Genomic DNA, 15,689 nt, shown 5'->3' on the forward strand with positions numbered 1-15,689 from the left:
GAAAAGGGTGGCTTGCCCACTTCAGGTTGGTGGAGAGTGCCTGCCTCAAGTGGAGGATTTTAAGTATCTAGGGGTCTTGTTCACGAGTGAGGGAAGGATGGAACGGGAGATTGACAGACGGATCGGTGCAGCTTCTGCAGTAATGCGGTCGATGTATCGCTCTGTCGTGGTGAAGAAAGAGCTGAGCCGCAAGGCGAAGCTCTCGATTTACCGGTCAATCTACGTTCCTACTCTCACCTATGGTCATGAGCTTTGGGTCATGACCGAAAGGACAAGATCCCGGATACAGCCGGCCGAAATGAGCTTTCTCCGAAGGGTGGCTGGGCGATCCCTTAGAGATAGGGTGAAGAGCTTGGTCACCCGGGAGGAGCTCAGCGTAGAGCCGCTGCTCCTCCACATCGAGAAGGGTCAGCTGAGGTGGCTTGGGCATCTGTTTCAGATGCCTCCTGAACGCCTTCCTGGGAAGGTGTTCCGGGGCCGTCCCAACGGGGAGGAGACCCCGGGGAAGACCTAGGACACGCTGGAGGGACTATGTCTCCCGGCTGGCCTGGGAACACCTCGGTGTCCCCCCGGAAGAGCTGGAGGAAGTGTCTAGGGAGAGGGAAGTCTGGGCATCTCTGCTTAGACTGCTACCCCCGCGACCCGGATAAGCGGAAGAAGATGGATGGATATATGTTTTACCATTTAGAAATTACAAAATATTTTGAATATAGTCCCCCTATTCCAAGACATGCACCAACAGCATTGGCGAGATGCTAAAATAATGTGTAATGAAATGTAAGTCATGCATAGTCTTTTGTCACATATATTTTGCAGGCAATAACTGCTGGACGTCTGCAACACATTAACCGTACAGAAGGAAAAGAGAGGTTCATGTTCCCTGTCACAAACAGCCTACGAGGGACAACAGACTAATTCTCCTCCATGCTCCACAAATCAAAAAGGAATGATACTGCAACCATGCAGCCATCTTCAGTTGATGTTTTGCGATATTGTTTTATTCAAAGATTGACTTCAGCAAATGAAAGCCATGTTCAGTTGGATTAAAATTAACTTGGACTTTGGAGGCATTAAAAACCTCAGTAGTTGCTATGACAGTGTGTTTGGGGTCATTATCCATCTACATCATGAAGTCCTGTAGAATGAGATTGGAGGCATTTGCTTGTACTTTAGAGTACAATATTTGTCTGTACACTTCAGAATTCATTCTGCTGTTTTCATGGAGATAACCCTGCTGTTACCAGTGCCATGCTAAGTTAAAGTGACAACCGACATTCTATGATTTTCTTTGCCATCTGTATGCAACCTTGCATTCTCTAAGCTACATCATAGCAACAACAAGTGCTGATGACAACACCTGTACAGCTAGGAAATAATATAAGATTGAACCTCGGCAATGTAAAATGAGAACAACAGTCATGACACCATTCTGTGTTGGTCTCTGTACTTTTTTTTCATGATGCTTTTACATGTATATACAATTAAACCTGAAATAATTAACTGTTATGCTAATAGCTGAAAGAGTTTTTACTTGATAAATTGCGAACCTTTTCCATTTTCCACAATTGATACATTGCATTAAAATATGACTAGTTCATATACTACACCAGGGTTCTCACACTTTAGAACTAGGGTGCAGGCTTTATATCCAATAATACCAAAGGTGTAGAATTAGGGGGGACGGGTGGGTCATGACCCCTCAATATTACAGGCAGGTCAATGTGACCCCCATGGAAAGGAATGAAAATCCTGGGATCTATTGACCCTGACCCCCTCAATATACATTACAGACCTATGCTGTCAAGTAATACACACTGAAGAAATCATTCTAGTGATTACTAGTCTGGTCTATGATTAGCTGAGTAATGTGTTCCAACTGGGCAGGAAATAACCTGCACAGTAACTTTGTGGTCCCAGGCCTACATATTGTTAACATTGTTTTACATCTGATAGCTGATGATCAGAAGTAGAGAAAAAGACTGAACCTGGCATGGAAGACTTCACATCTTGGCATTACTAAGGATGGAAATGCTACTATTAATACTTCAGTTAGACCAGAATTAAGTCATTTACATTTAAAACTTCACATTGTTCTTTGAAATGATAGTACATGCCTATAATAGGTATAGAGGTCTGAATGTCGGGGGTTCTAATATATTTCATGCAGTCTAAGTCCATGGACCTTAAGTTAACTATTGCAATCCCAAACTATTCGCTGTGGTTGTGCAGGCATCTGGGCACAAGGCAATAAAAACTACATTTCACACATACATGAATATATTAGTAATAGCAACTATTTCTTTACAGAAAACCCAAGGAAGACATTAACACCATCATTACCCTCGATAAACATTAGGTGATCTACCTGTGACCCCGCAACCCTCACAGTTTTTTTTAGGTGATTGGTGAATAGGTCTCTAATATCTGCGCTCGACAGCAGAAAGCACTGTTGTGTTAAAGCAGTGGTTCCCAACCAGGGGTACTTGGCCTTTCCACAGGGGGTACTTGAAAACACTCATGACACCATAGACTTACTAGTGAAATGAACATGAGGGGGTACTTCAGGGGTACTCCAAGCAGTGCAAATTATTTTTGGGGGCACAGTAACTGAAAAAGGTTGGGAGCCACTGTGTTAAAGGAACCATATGTAGGATTGTGGCCAAAACTGGTACTGCAATCACTTTAAAAATACTGTAGAGCCGTGTATCCCCTCCTTGTCCCCCCTGACTCGAGGTTGCCAGACAAGCTGCAGGATTCAGAGGAAACATATGCTGCTTCTACGAGCTTCCAATGGCAAGTGACGACGAGTCGTACACAGTAAGTTTTTTTTACTGTGTACGATATATATAATAGATATTTTGCGAAGTAATTATGTATTGCAAAAATTTACTTATTGTACTCATTAGTCAAATATAATCGTAAAGATGTATGCTCGTCTGTGACAGTACATTGTTAGAACAGTAGCTGTTAGTCTAACTTAACGTAAGGTATCTGTCATTAACGTAAGTACAAGCACAAGCCTATGTCACTATGTGTAACCGATATCAAAGATACAGCTATTCATTTAGCTGACGCTATAAGTGAAAGCGGCCATCTGTATTTTTTTACTTACCCTGCAGCACACGTCCATAACGCTAAAATATGTGATGTGAAAGATTACATGACATTCTACTATTTTTGGCTGTAGAACTTGCATGAAAAACAAGTAGGCTACAAAACGTTCCAAGTGGGCCCATTTTTTTTAACATCATAGGCTACACTGTGCTTTTCATTAGTGCTATGGACATTAGAAAAAGTTATTTTACCTTGGAATTGCGCCTAGTTCTTCCAAACCAACACTATCATAGTGCATAGCCCAAAGGGTAGAGAATGTTTATTTTGAGTTAGCACTTGTATTGCTCTCACTTGTACAGTAATTACAAAAGTTGTTTTCATAAGTAGGCTAACAAATAACCAAAACATTTGCCACAGCAAGTATAACGCGGGACAAATTCAATATCAAATTTTTTTTAGAGTAACTACATAACATTAGCAATGGTCATAACAGGTCAACTTGCAGCATGTTTAACTTTGTCAACAATATACGCGAAGAACGAATGAGGAATCATTTTTTCCGAGGTAAAGTTAGGCTTCTGTCTCAATTACGTTTCAAATTGCCATAATGGGCGTGCTAATGTTGTTTTCCTCAGCGTCTCAGCATGAGGACAGAGAAACGGGCTCTGATAATGCATTGCAAATGTAGGCATACGTCCATATGAGCTAACATAACGTTACTTTGCATGAACATGCATAACTTTGTTCGACTGTCATGAATATATGAAATGTCCATTGACATCAAGTACAAGTTAGTCAAACATAGATGAATCTTACCTGTACAGGAGAAAATTAGCAACGTTGGCGTCTGTCTTCAAATTCTTCTCCGTTTTCAGCCATCTCCATCTTTCAAAGGCATCTCCTATACAAATTATTGTTTTATTTCGGACTTTGTCACGACGTATTTCGGAATTATAACGAGGTCTTTTAGATTTCTTAACGTTACACATTATTTATCCGGCTAGGGTTGGGGTAGGTTAGAGCAGAGCTGGCAACCCGGGTCCCGAAACACTACTGACTTCGTGATTGGTAGATAGGTGGAGGGTGGCGCATCAGGCCAAAACACAACATGACAACATCAACATCAGTTGAGGGCTGCAACGTTCACTTTTAAATGACAATATCCTGGCCAGACTACAGTTGTCAGTGATATAAGTATTTGAAATGAATATGATTTCTTAATGTCTAGTGACACATCAGGGCCATTTTATGATTAATTGAAATAGATTTCTTACATACGGTTCCTTTAATGATAATTTGTCTATGGATGTCGAAACGATTACAGCAGTAGCCTATCGACTCAATTCAAGTCCCAACACAAATAAAGCTATCAAGATCATTTGACAGTGTAGCAACCGATATAGATAATTTGTCAATAAAAATAATGACACATAAAACACAAAAATTTAATATTCCATTTGTAAATTTCGAACTGAAAAATGCCCCACTCAGTCCCATGAGAGCATGTCTTTCCTAGTAGGTTTTATGACAGAAAATAGAGCAATTGAGCGGAAGATTTTGTTTTAATATTGTGCAGTCAATTAATTTATTCAACAGCTGCACAATACCTACAGTATGTTGTTTAGACGACACGTAACACATTACAGAGACGCGTTGTAGAGACACATTATAGAGACGCGTTCATGTTAATATTTTCAATTATCAATTCACTCGTAAAACTGACACATGATGTGTTCGTGTCGTCTTAACGTTGACGTGTCCTGTTCGTGTCATAGGGTTGTTGTGGACGTGTCGTCTGTAAGAAAAACGGGTCTCCATTGATGGACTGTGTTCATTTAAGACGTAATTTTAAGGCGCTGTTCAGACCTTAAGTGACTTGGTGAGTCATATTGGTTGCTTCCCTAGGCCTATTAAATGCACAAATCACCCTTCATAGCAGACTCCACCCCTCATAGTCTATGTCAGTCGATTGAACTTATTGACCCGAATAGGAATGCGTATACATGGGTGCATACACGTATTCCCGGTTGCATACGCGTATAGACATATACACGATCGCGTACGCGGTGGTATGCTTGTTAGGTCGTTTAAATAGCTTATTAAAGTCCCTTTTCACCTTCCATACACACACACACACACACACACACACACACACACACACACAAGCACATACTACATGTATACAAAGTACATGAATTCACAATGGAAAAATTTATGAAATCTTTTTAAGGTATTTTCATACAAATTGGCTCACTAGTTGTCCTTAGCTTCACCAGCAAAAAAATTTTTTTTTGTGTCTCTAGTATTAGCAGAATATGCTGTTCTTCAAATGTGAATATTCAACAATTACCAATAGGCCTCCCATTCTCAACAGCTCCCTCATGTAGCCAAGGTGAAAATGCCATGATTGTGATTTGGCAGAATAAAGAAGTAATAAATGGACTTTATGCACAATACACATGAAATGTATTGTTAATGTATTATTATAGAAAGAGATATGTATGTATTAGTACTCATCATTAGGACTATTCATGTGTTATTGATATACTGTATCTTGTGCAACTTTACAAAGGCAAGTGCAACATTCCACAGAAAATTATATCTAGTCTTGGAATGGTGCTTTTCTATCAAGCTGGGTGCCAGCTATTACTCTGATCATCTTTATGAACCCCTAAATGTCAGCTAAATGAATAAACACCTCTCAAATCCAAACTGTTGAGCAACAGTGTATAGAAAGTGCATGTACTGTTTTACGGGCATTTATCTTCTGGCTCAACCCGAGTGACACTTATCTTAGTTTTGCCTCTGTAATATACAGTGGGGAGAACAAGTATTTGATACACTGCCGATTTTGCAGGTTTTCCTACTTACAAACAATGTAGAGGTCTGTAATTTTTATCATAGGTACACTTCAACTCTGAGAGACGGAATCTAAAACAAAAATCCAAAAAATCACATTGTATTATTTTTAAATAATTAATTTGCATTTTATTGCATGACATAAGTATTTGATCACCTCCCAACCAGTAAGAATTCCGACTCTCACAGACCTGTTAGTTTTTCTTTAAGAGGCCCTCCTGTTCTCCACTCATTACCTGTATTAACTGCACCTGTTTGAACTCATTACCTGTAGACCTGCACAAGGCTGGGATGGGCTACAGGACAATAGGCAAGCAGCTTGGTGAGAAGGCAACAACTGTTGGAGCAATTATTAGAAAATGGAAGAATTTCAAGATGACGGTCAATCTCCCTCGGTCTGAGGCTCCATGCAAGATCTAACCTCGTGGGGCATCAATGATCATGAGGAAGGTGAGGGATCAGCCCAGAACTACACGGCAGGACCTGGTCAATGACCTGAAGAGAGCTGGGTCCACAGTCTCAAAGAAAACCATTAGTAACACACTACGCCGTCATGAATTAAAATCCTACAGCGCTCGCAAAGGTCCCCCTGCTCAAGCCAGGGCATGTCCAGGCCCATCAGAAGTTTGCCAATGACCATCTGGATGATCCAGAGGAGGAATGGGAGAAGGTCATGTTGTCTGATGAGACAAAAATAGAGCTTTTTGGTCTAAACTCCACTCGCCATGTTTGGAGGAAGAAGAAGGATGAGTACAACCCCAAGAACACCATCCCAACTGTGAAGCATGGAGGTGGAAACATCAGTCTTTGGGGATGCTTTTCTGCAAAGGGGACAGGACAACTGCACCGTATTGAGGGGGGGATGGATGGATGGGGCCATGTATGGCGAGATCTTGGCCAGCAACCTCCTTCCCTCAGTAAGGGCATTGAAGATGGGTCGTGGCCGAGTCTTCCAGCATGACAACAACCCGAAACACACAGCCAGGGCAACTAAGGAGTGGCTCCGTAAGAAGCATCTCAAGGTCCTGGAGTGGCCTAGCCAGTCTCCAGACCTGAACCCCATAGAAAATCTTTGGAGGGAGCTAAAAGTCTGTATTGCCCAGCGACAGCCCCGAAACCTGAAGGATCTGGAGAGGGTCTGTATGGAGGAGAGGACCAAAATCCCTGCTGCAGTGTGTGCAAACCTGGTCAAGAACTACAGGAAACGTATGATGTCTGTAATTGCAAACAAAGGTTTCTGTACCAAATATTAAGTTCTGCTTTTCTGATGTATCAAATACTTATGTCATGCAATAAAATGCAAATTAATTACTTAAAAATCATACAATGTGATTTTCTGGATTTTTGTTTTGTTTTAGATTCCGTCACTCACAGTTGATGAGTACCTATGATAAAAATGACAGACTTCTACATGTAAATGGGAAAACCTGCAAAATCGGCAGTGTATCAAATACCATTTACATGTAGAAGTCTGTCATTTTTATCATAGGTACTCATCAACTGTGAGTGACGGAATCTAAAACAAAACAAAAATCCAGAAAATCACATTGTATGATTTTTAAGTAATTAATTTGCATTTTATTGCATGACATAAGTATTTGATACATCAGAAAAGCAGAACTTAATATTTGGTACAGAAACCTTTGTTTGCAATTACAGACATCATACGTTTCCTGTAGTTCTTGACCAGGTTTGCACACACTGCAGCAGGGATTTTGGTCCTCTCCTCCATACAGACCCTCTCCAGATCCTTCAGGTTTCGGGGCTGTCGCTGGGCAATACAGACTTTTAGCTCCCTCCAAAGATTTTCTATGGGGTTCAGGTCTGGAGACTGGCTAGGCCACTCCAGGACCTTGAGATGCTTCTTACGGAGCCACTCCTTAGTTGCCCTGGCTGTGTGTTTCGGGTCGTTGTCATGCTGGAAGACTCGGCCACGACCCATCTTCAATGCCCTTACTGAGGGAAGGAGGTTGCTGGCCAAGATCTCGCCATACATGGCCCCATCCATCCATCCCCCCCTCAATACGGTGCAGTTGTCCTGTCCCCTTTGCAGAAAAGCATCCCCAAAGACTGATGTTTCCACCTCCATGCTTCACAGTTGGGATGGTGTTCTTGGGGTTGTACTCATCCTTCTTCTTCCTCCAAACATGGCGAGTGGAGTTTAGACCAAAAAGCTCTATTTTTGTCTCATCAGACAACATGACCTTCTCCCATTCCTCCTCTGGATCATCCAGATGGTCATTGGCAAACTTCTGATGGGCCTGGACATGCCCTGGCTTGAGCAGGGGGACCTTTGCGAGCGCTGTAGGATTTTAATTCATGACGGCGTAGTGTGTTACTAATGGTTTTCTTTGAGACTGTGGACCCAGCTCTCTTCAGGTCATTGACCAGGTCCTGCCGTGTAGTTCTGGGCTGATCCCTCACCTTCCTCATGATCATTGATGCCCCACGAGGTTAGATCTTGCATGGAGCCTCAGACCGAGGGAGATTGACCGTCATCTTGAAATTCTTCCATTTTCTAATAATTGCTCCAACAGTTGTTGCCTTCTCACCAAGCTGCTTGCCTATTGTCCTGTAGCCCATCCCAGCCTTGTGCAGGTCTACAGGTAATGAGTTCAAACAGGTGCAGTTAATACAGGTAATGAGTGGAGAACAGGAGGGCCTCTTAAAGAAAAACTAACAGGTCTGTGAGAGTCGGAATTCTTACTGGTTGGGAGGTGATCAAATACTTATGTCATGCAATAAAATGCAAATGAATTATTTAAAAATAATACAATGTGATTTTTTGGATTTTTGTTTTAGATTCCGTCTCTCAGAGTTGAAGTGTACCTATGATAAAAATTACAGACCTCTACATTGTTTGTAAGTAGGAAAACCTGCAAAATCGGCAGTGTATCAAATACTTGTTCTCCCCACTGTACATTTGAATTCATTTTTATGACAATATTTTCTAAGCAACTCTTCTGCAAAGATGTCCAATCTGTCACAATAAATGGGCTCTCTAAAATATACATTATGACAAATCTTCCATCGGAGCAGCAGTCATCTCCCATTTGATTTCTAATTATCTCAGTCTTTTAGAATTATTCAAAAATGGATTGAAAATAGCTGTAGTGTAAAAACTGAAATACCATAGCATGAATGTTGTATGAATTTAAAATGGAAACATTTTAACATCTAAAATGTTTTAACAATTGTTAAAACATTTGAACTCATTCAAACTCATGTTAAATAGAAGTCCTTACACACCTGCCATCATTTAAAGTGACTCTGATTAATCACAAATAATGTTCAGCTGTTCTTGTAGGATTTTCCTGACATTTTCTTAATGCATCTCAGAGCAAAAGCCATGGTCCGCAGAGAGCTTCCAAAGCATCAGAGGGATCTCATTGTTGAAAGATATCAGTCAGGAGAAGGGTACAAAAGAATTTCCAAAGCATTAGATATACCATGGAACACAGTGAAGACAGTCATCATCAAGTGGAGAAAATATTGCACAACAGAGACATTACCAAGAACTGAGTATACCTCCAAAATGTATGAAAAGACGAGAAGAAAACTAGTCAGGGAGGCTTCCAAGAGGCCTACAGCAACGTTAAAGGAACTGCAGGAATTACTTGCAAGTACTGGCTGTGTGCTACATGTGACAACAATCTCCCGTATTCTTCATATGAATGGGCTATGGAGTAGGGTGACAAGACGGGAGCCTTTTCTTAGAAACAAAAATATCCAAGCCCGGCTGAAGTTTGCAAAAACAAACATCAAGTCCCCCAAAAATACGTGGGAAAATGTGTTATAGTCTGATGAAACCAAGGTTGAACTTTTTGGCCATAATTCCAAAAGGTGTGTTTGGTGCTTTGGGGCTGTTTTTCTTCAGCTGGAACCAGGGCCTTAGTCAAGGTGGAGGGAATTACGAACAGTTCCAAATACCAGGCAATGTTGGCACAAAACCTTAAGGCGTCTATTAGAAAGCTGAAGATGAAGAGGAAGTTCACCTTTCAGCATGACAACGACCCAAAGCACACTGTAAGAGCCAAATAGGGACTAGTCCATCTGAAATAATATAGTTTCAAAACATTTCAAATGAAAACTCATAAGAAATGTATTGGTTTAAAATGCATGATTTAGTAATGTTAAGGTTTGATAATATTTCAGTATTTTGAGCTTCCAGTCAGATAGTACTACGTCATAGCGTAATTGATTGGATGTAGTTAGTCATAGTTTGAAGTTAAAGATGTTGGAAGCGACACAGTTTTTTGACCGTGTGTACCATGTATAATTTTGTGTTTTATAAGTAAATATTTAAAAAGAAGAACGTTTGGTTTGCTCGTGTTTCAAATACTGGTTGTAGTTAGACTGACTTCAAAAGGTGACACGGAATAATTAGAAGCAACTAGGTACTACTACACACACATCCAAATCCACAAAAGCATGGCTTCACCAGAAGAAGATTAATGTTTTGGAATGGCCCAGCCAGCCCCCAGACCTGAATCCAATTGAACATTTGTGAAATGATCTGAAGAGAGCTGTGCACAGGAGATCTGTTGCAATCTGACAGATTTGGAGTGCTTTTGGAAAGAAGAGTGGGTAAATATTGCAAAATCAAGATGTGCCATGCTAATAGACTCCTACCCAAAAAGACTGAGTGCTGTAATAAAATCAAAAGGTGCTTCAACAAAGTATTAGTTTAAGTGTGTGCACACTTATGCAAACAGGTTATTGTGAGTTAAAAAAAAAAAAAATCCCCCTCAAGGATTTCAGTTTGTTTTTCGAATGAATTTTTCACGTTATAGCTCACATTAAAGGTGGAAAAAGTTCTGACATGATTTATCTTTGTCTCAAGAACCTGGCATTTTAACAGGGGTGTAGACCTTTTATATCCACTGTATTGTTTTCTTGAACCTCTCCAAGGTTCCTTTTGCCTAGTGCTTGAGACCATTCTGTCACATCAGTACTGCAACGAGCACAGTCCTCCGGTTCCCAGCATACCACGCCCCGTGCCACAGTTTCACAGTTGCCACAATCGTCGTCTCCTGTTTATTGAGTGTACCTGTTACAAACCCGATTCCAAAAAAGATGGGACACTGTACAAATTGTGAGTAAAAAAGGAATGGAATAATTTACAAATCTCATAGACTTATATTTAATTCACAATAGAATATAGATAACATATTGAAAGTTGAAAGTGAGACATTTTGTAATGTCATGCCAAATATTGGCTCATTTTGAATTTCATGAGAGCTACACATTCCAAAAAAGTTGGGACAGGTAGCAATAAGAGGCCGGAAAAGTTAAATGTACAGATAAGGAACAGCTGGAGGACCAATTTGCAACTTATAATGTCAATTGGCAACATGATTGGGTATAAAAAGAGCCTCTCAGAGTGGCAGTGTCTCTCAGAAGTCAAGATGGGCAGAGGATCACCAATTCCCCCAATGCTGCGGCGAAATATAGTGGAGCAATATCAGAAAGGAGTTTCTCAGAGAAAAATTGCAAAGAGTTTGAAGTTATCATCATCAACAGTGCATAATATCAGATTCAGAGAATCTGGAACAATCTCTGTGCGTAAGGGTCAAGGCCGGAAAACCAAACTGGATGCCCGTGATCTTCGGGCCCTCAGACGGCACTGCATCACATACAGGAATGATACTGTAATGGAAATCACAACGTGGGCTAAGGAATACTTCCAGAAAACATTGTCGGTGAACACAATCCACCGTGCCATTCGGCTCAAACTCTTTAGGTCAAAAAAGAAGCCGTATCTAAACAGGATCCAGAAGCGCAGGCGTTTTCTCTGGGCCAAGGATCATTTAAAATGGATAGTGTTAAAGTGGAAAAGTGTTCTGTGGTCAGACAAATCAAAATTTGAAGATCATTTTGGAAAACTGGGATTCCATGTCATCCAGACTAAAGAGGACAAGGAAAACCCAAGTTGTTATCAGCGCTCAGTTCAAAAGCCTGCATCTCTGATGGTATGGGGTTGCATGGGTGCGTGTGGCATGGGCAGCCCACACATCTGGAAAGGCATCATCAATGGTGACAGTTATATCCAAGTTCTAGAACAACATATGCTCCCATCCAGACGTTGTCTCTTTCAGGGAAAACCTTGCATTTTCCAACATGACAATGCCAGACCACATACTGCATCAATTACAATGTCATGGCTGCATAGAAGAAGGATCCGGGGACTGAAATGGCCAGCCTGCATTCCAGATCTTTCACCCATACAAAACATTTGGCGCATTATAAAGAGGAAGGTGCGACAAAGAAGACCTAAGACAGTTCAACAACTAGAAGCCTGTATTAGACAAGATTGGGACAACATTCCTATTCATAAACTAAAGCAACTTGTCTCCTCAGTCGCCAGACGTTTGCAGTCTGTTATAAAAAGAAGAGGGGATGCCACACAGTGGTAAACATGGCCTTGTCCCAACTTTTTTGAGATGTGTTGATGCCATGTAATTTAAAATCAACTTATTTTTTCCTTAAAGTGATAAATTTTCTCAGTTTAAACATTTGATATGTCATCTATGTTGTATTCTGAATAAAATATTGAAATTTGAAACTTCCACATCATTGCATTCTGTTTTTATTCACAATTTTACAGTGTCCCAACTTTTTTGGAATCGGGTTTGTACATTTGTTTTTCACCACTGGATTCATTGTTGAGTATTGTTTCGGTCATAACCCAGGTCACTCTCTGTCTCAAGTTGTTGATCCCATTGCCTATTCGTTATACTGCTCCAAGGCGTGTTTTGTGTTCACTGAAGTATTCGTTATTAAAACGTTTCTTTGAGCACTTGCATCCTGATCCTGCAGCGTCATTCGTTACAGAATACTCAAACACTAACATGGATGCAGCCGAAGAAGTCGATCTACCCATGATCGTGTGTCAACAAGGTGTTGGAACACCACCAGAGCCAGATGGATCAGTTGGCTTAAGCCATGGATCTACTCATGAGGCGACAACCCAACCCTACCCCACACGGCAAACCCCGAGCCGAACCACAGGACAGAGCGGTCCCAGAGACCACCCCGGACCTTCAGAAACGGGTAGGCCGGTTAGCTCTACCGGAGAGGTGCAATGGCTCCCCAGAGACTTGTAGGGGGTTTCTGTTACAGTGCTCCCTATACCTTAGCCAGGAGGGTGCAGTCGTACCCCTTTGGAGCGGCACATGCCATTCGGGCTAGCTAATGCACCCTCTGTTTTCCAGGCTTTTGTCAACAAGGTGCTTCAGGACATGTTAAACCGATTTGTGATTGTCTACATAGATGACATCCTTGTCTATTCCCCTACGTTTGAGTCCAGCAAGTTAGACAGGTCTTACGTCAGTTATTACAGAACAAGCTGTTTGTGAAATTGGAAAAGTTCAAGTTCCATAAGCACACCATCTCTTTTCATGGTTATGTGATTAGTCACGATAGTGTTTGCATGCAGGAGGGCAAGGTGCAGACGGTACTGCGCTGGGCTTGTCCATCCACTGTGAAGGAACTGCAGAGGTTTTATCCGCTCTTTCAGTACTGTGGCAGCTCCCCTCACAAGTCTCATCCAGGGGGCTCCCCCGACACCTTCCCTGGAATCCGCCTGCTAAACGGGTGTTTGCGGAGCTAAAAAGGAGATTCACAGAGGCTCCTGTCATATGCCACCCAGATCAGGCTATCCTTTTCGTACTGGAAGTAGACGCCTCTGAGTCGGGGTAGGGGCCATCCTCTCCCAGCGCCAGGGTTCTTCAGCCAAGCTGCGCCCGTGCGCCTTTTTCTCGCGTAAACTCACCCCAGCTGAACGAAACAGCGATGTCGGGAACAGAGAACTGCTAGCCATCAAGCTGGCACTAGAGGAGTGGAGGGACTGGCTCGAGGGGGCACTCTGCCTGGAATTTAACAGTCGCCGAACTGCAAACGCCGGCGTCCCCTCGATCAGGTTGAGTGTCTCACTTTGCGCTAGCGGACCACTGACCACTGGCCTGAGGAGAGAAACATGGAAAGATGATGAGATCCAGAACTGGTGTGGCAACTGGAGAAGGTTACCCTATGTTACCCTATTGATGCGTTTGACAATCTTAAAGGGCCCAATGTAATGCGGGCTAAGCTTCTTGCTTGGTAGGTGCAACTTAATGTTTCTCGTAGATAACCATACTCTCTCCCCAGGCCGATAGTCGGGCGCATCTCGTCTATGCCTGTCCGCCTTTTCCTTTTGTCGCCCTATAGCCCGTTGCAGGTTAACGTGGGCATCTGACCACACCTTCTCACTCATCTGGAACAAGCATGTTACTGCAGGAACGTCACTGCTGGTGGTATGCCACGGGAACAGTGGAGGTTGGTATCCTAGCACACACTGAAATGGCTTGAGACCTGTCGAGTTCGTTCGTGTTTTGTGGATCTGGAGAAGGCGTATGACCAGGGCCCCCGGGAGATACTGTGGGAGGTGCTGCGGGAGTATGGGGTGAGGAGGTCCCTTTTGAGGGCTATCCAATCCCTGTATGCCCAAAGTGAGAGCTGTGTTCGGGTTCTCGGTAGTAAGTCGGACTCGTTCCAGGTGGGGGTTGGCCCCCGCCAGGACTGCGCTTTGTCACCAATCCTGTTTGTATGGACAGGATATCGAGGCGTAGTCTGGGTTGCGAGGGGTTGCAGTTTGGTGTCCTGGGGATCTCATCGCTGCTTTTTGCGGATGATGTGGTCCTGATGGCATCAATGGTCTGTGACATTCAGCACTCACTGGACCGGTTCGCAGCCGAGTGATTTAGGATTAGCACCTCTAAATCTGAGGCCATGGTTCTCAGCAGGAAACCGATGGAGTGCCTTCTCCGGGTAGGGAATGAGGCGTTACCCCAAGTAAAGGAGTTCAAGATGAGATGTTATGGACAGATCAGAGTGACTCTTGATGGCCCAGATGGATGGGCGTGTGGCTGGATCAATAATGGACACAAGGCACCACTTCAAGTCAGGCGCCATCAAGGTGGAGGAGAGGTACATCTTCTATGCAGTGGTGTAAGTATTTGGCTGTGTTCACCAGTTTTGGGAAGTTAAGGATGAGCTAAATTACCTAACAGAGTTCATAACTAAGAAATTACCTTAATTGATCATTTAAAATCTTCCTTTTTATTTTATTGATCACTTGTTAGTTTTGAACTTCCTTTACTTGGTTACTTAGATCTTAATTAGATACTTCCCTAAAGTGGTGAACACAGCCAAACCCAGTTGAGTACTTTTACTTTGTACTTTGTACACCTCTACTTCTATGGGATTGTTGTGATCTTTCATTTCAGATGCCAAGATGCATTGTTGACCTGGGGGATGCTGTTGCCTTGGTAAATGCCAACATGGTCCTCTTCTGAGACCGGATACAAGTCCTCACCCCTGAATGATGAGGAAATACAGGGTGCTGTGCAGATGCTCAGAGAGGCTTCAACTCTAGAGGAAGAACAAGAAGCTCTCTCCCCATTCATGTTTTTGTTTAATTATTTTGAAGACACTGAAACATTCATGGAAGAAATAGACAAAAGAGGACTTAGTGATAATTTTGAGCTTCTCTGTTAATTATTTTTGTTGATTAGGATACCTATTAACTGTCATTAAACCATAAGCTAATTTTTATAACAAAAATTACAAGAACCAAAAAACACAATATAGTTTGACGAGACAAAGAGACAAGAAACATCAGTTAGCAAGAGTAAACTGGACAGTGTTTTGGAAGTGTTCACCTGGCTATACAACATGATAGTATGAAACCAAAGCTGAACACACAGTACATAAACAAATATTTTGTTTAGTTTTGT

Source organism: Esox lucius, chromosome 8 (assembly GCF_011004845.1).
Source record: "Esox lucius isolate fEsoLuc1 chromosome 8, fEsoLuc1.pri, whole genome shotgun sequence".
In the NCBI taxonomy this organism is placed as follows: domain Eukaryota; kingdom Metazoa; phylum Chordata; class Actinopteri; order Esociformes; family Esocidae; genus Esox; species Esox lucius.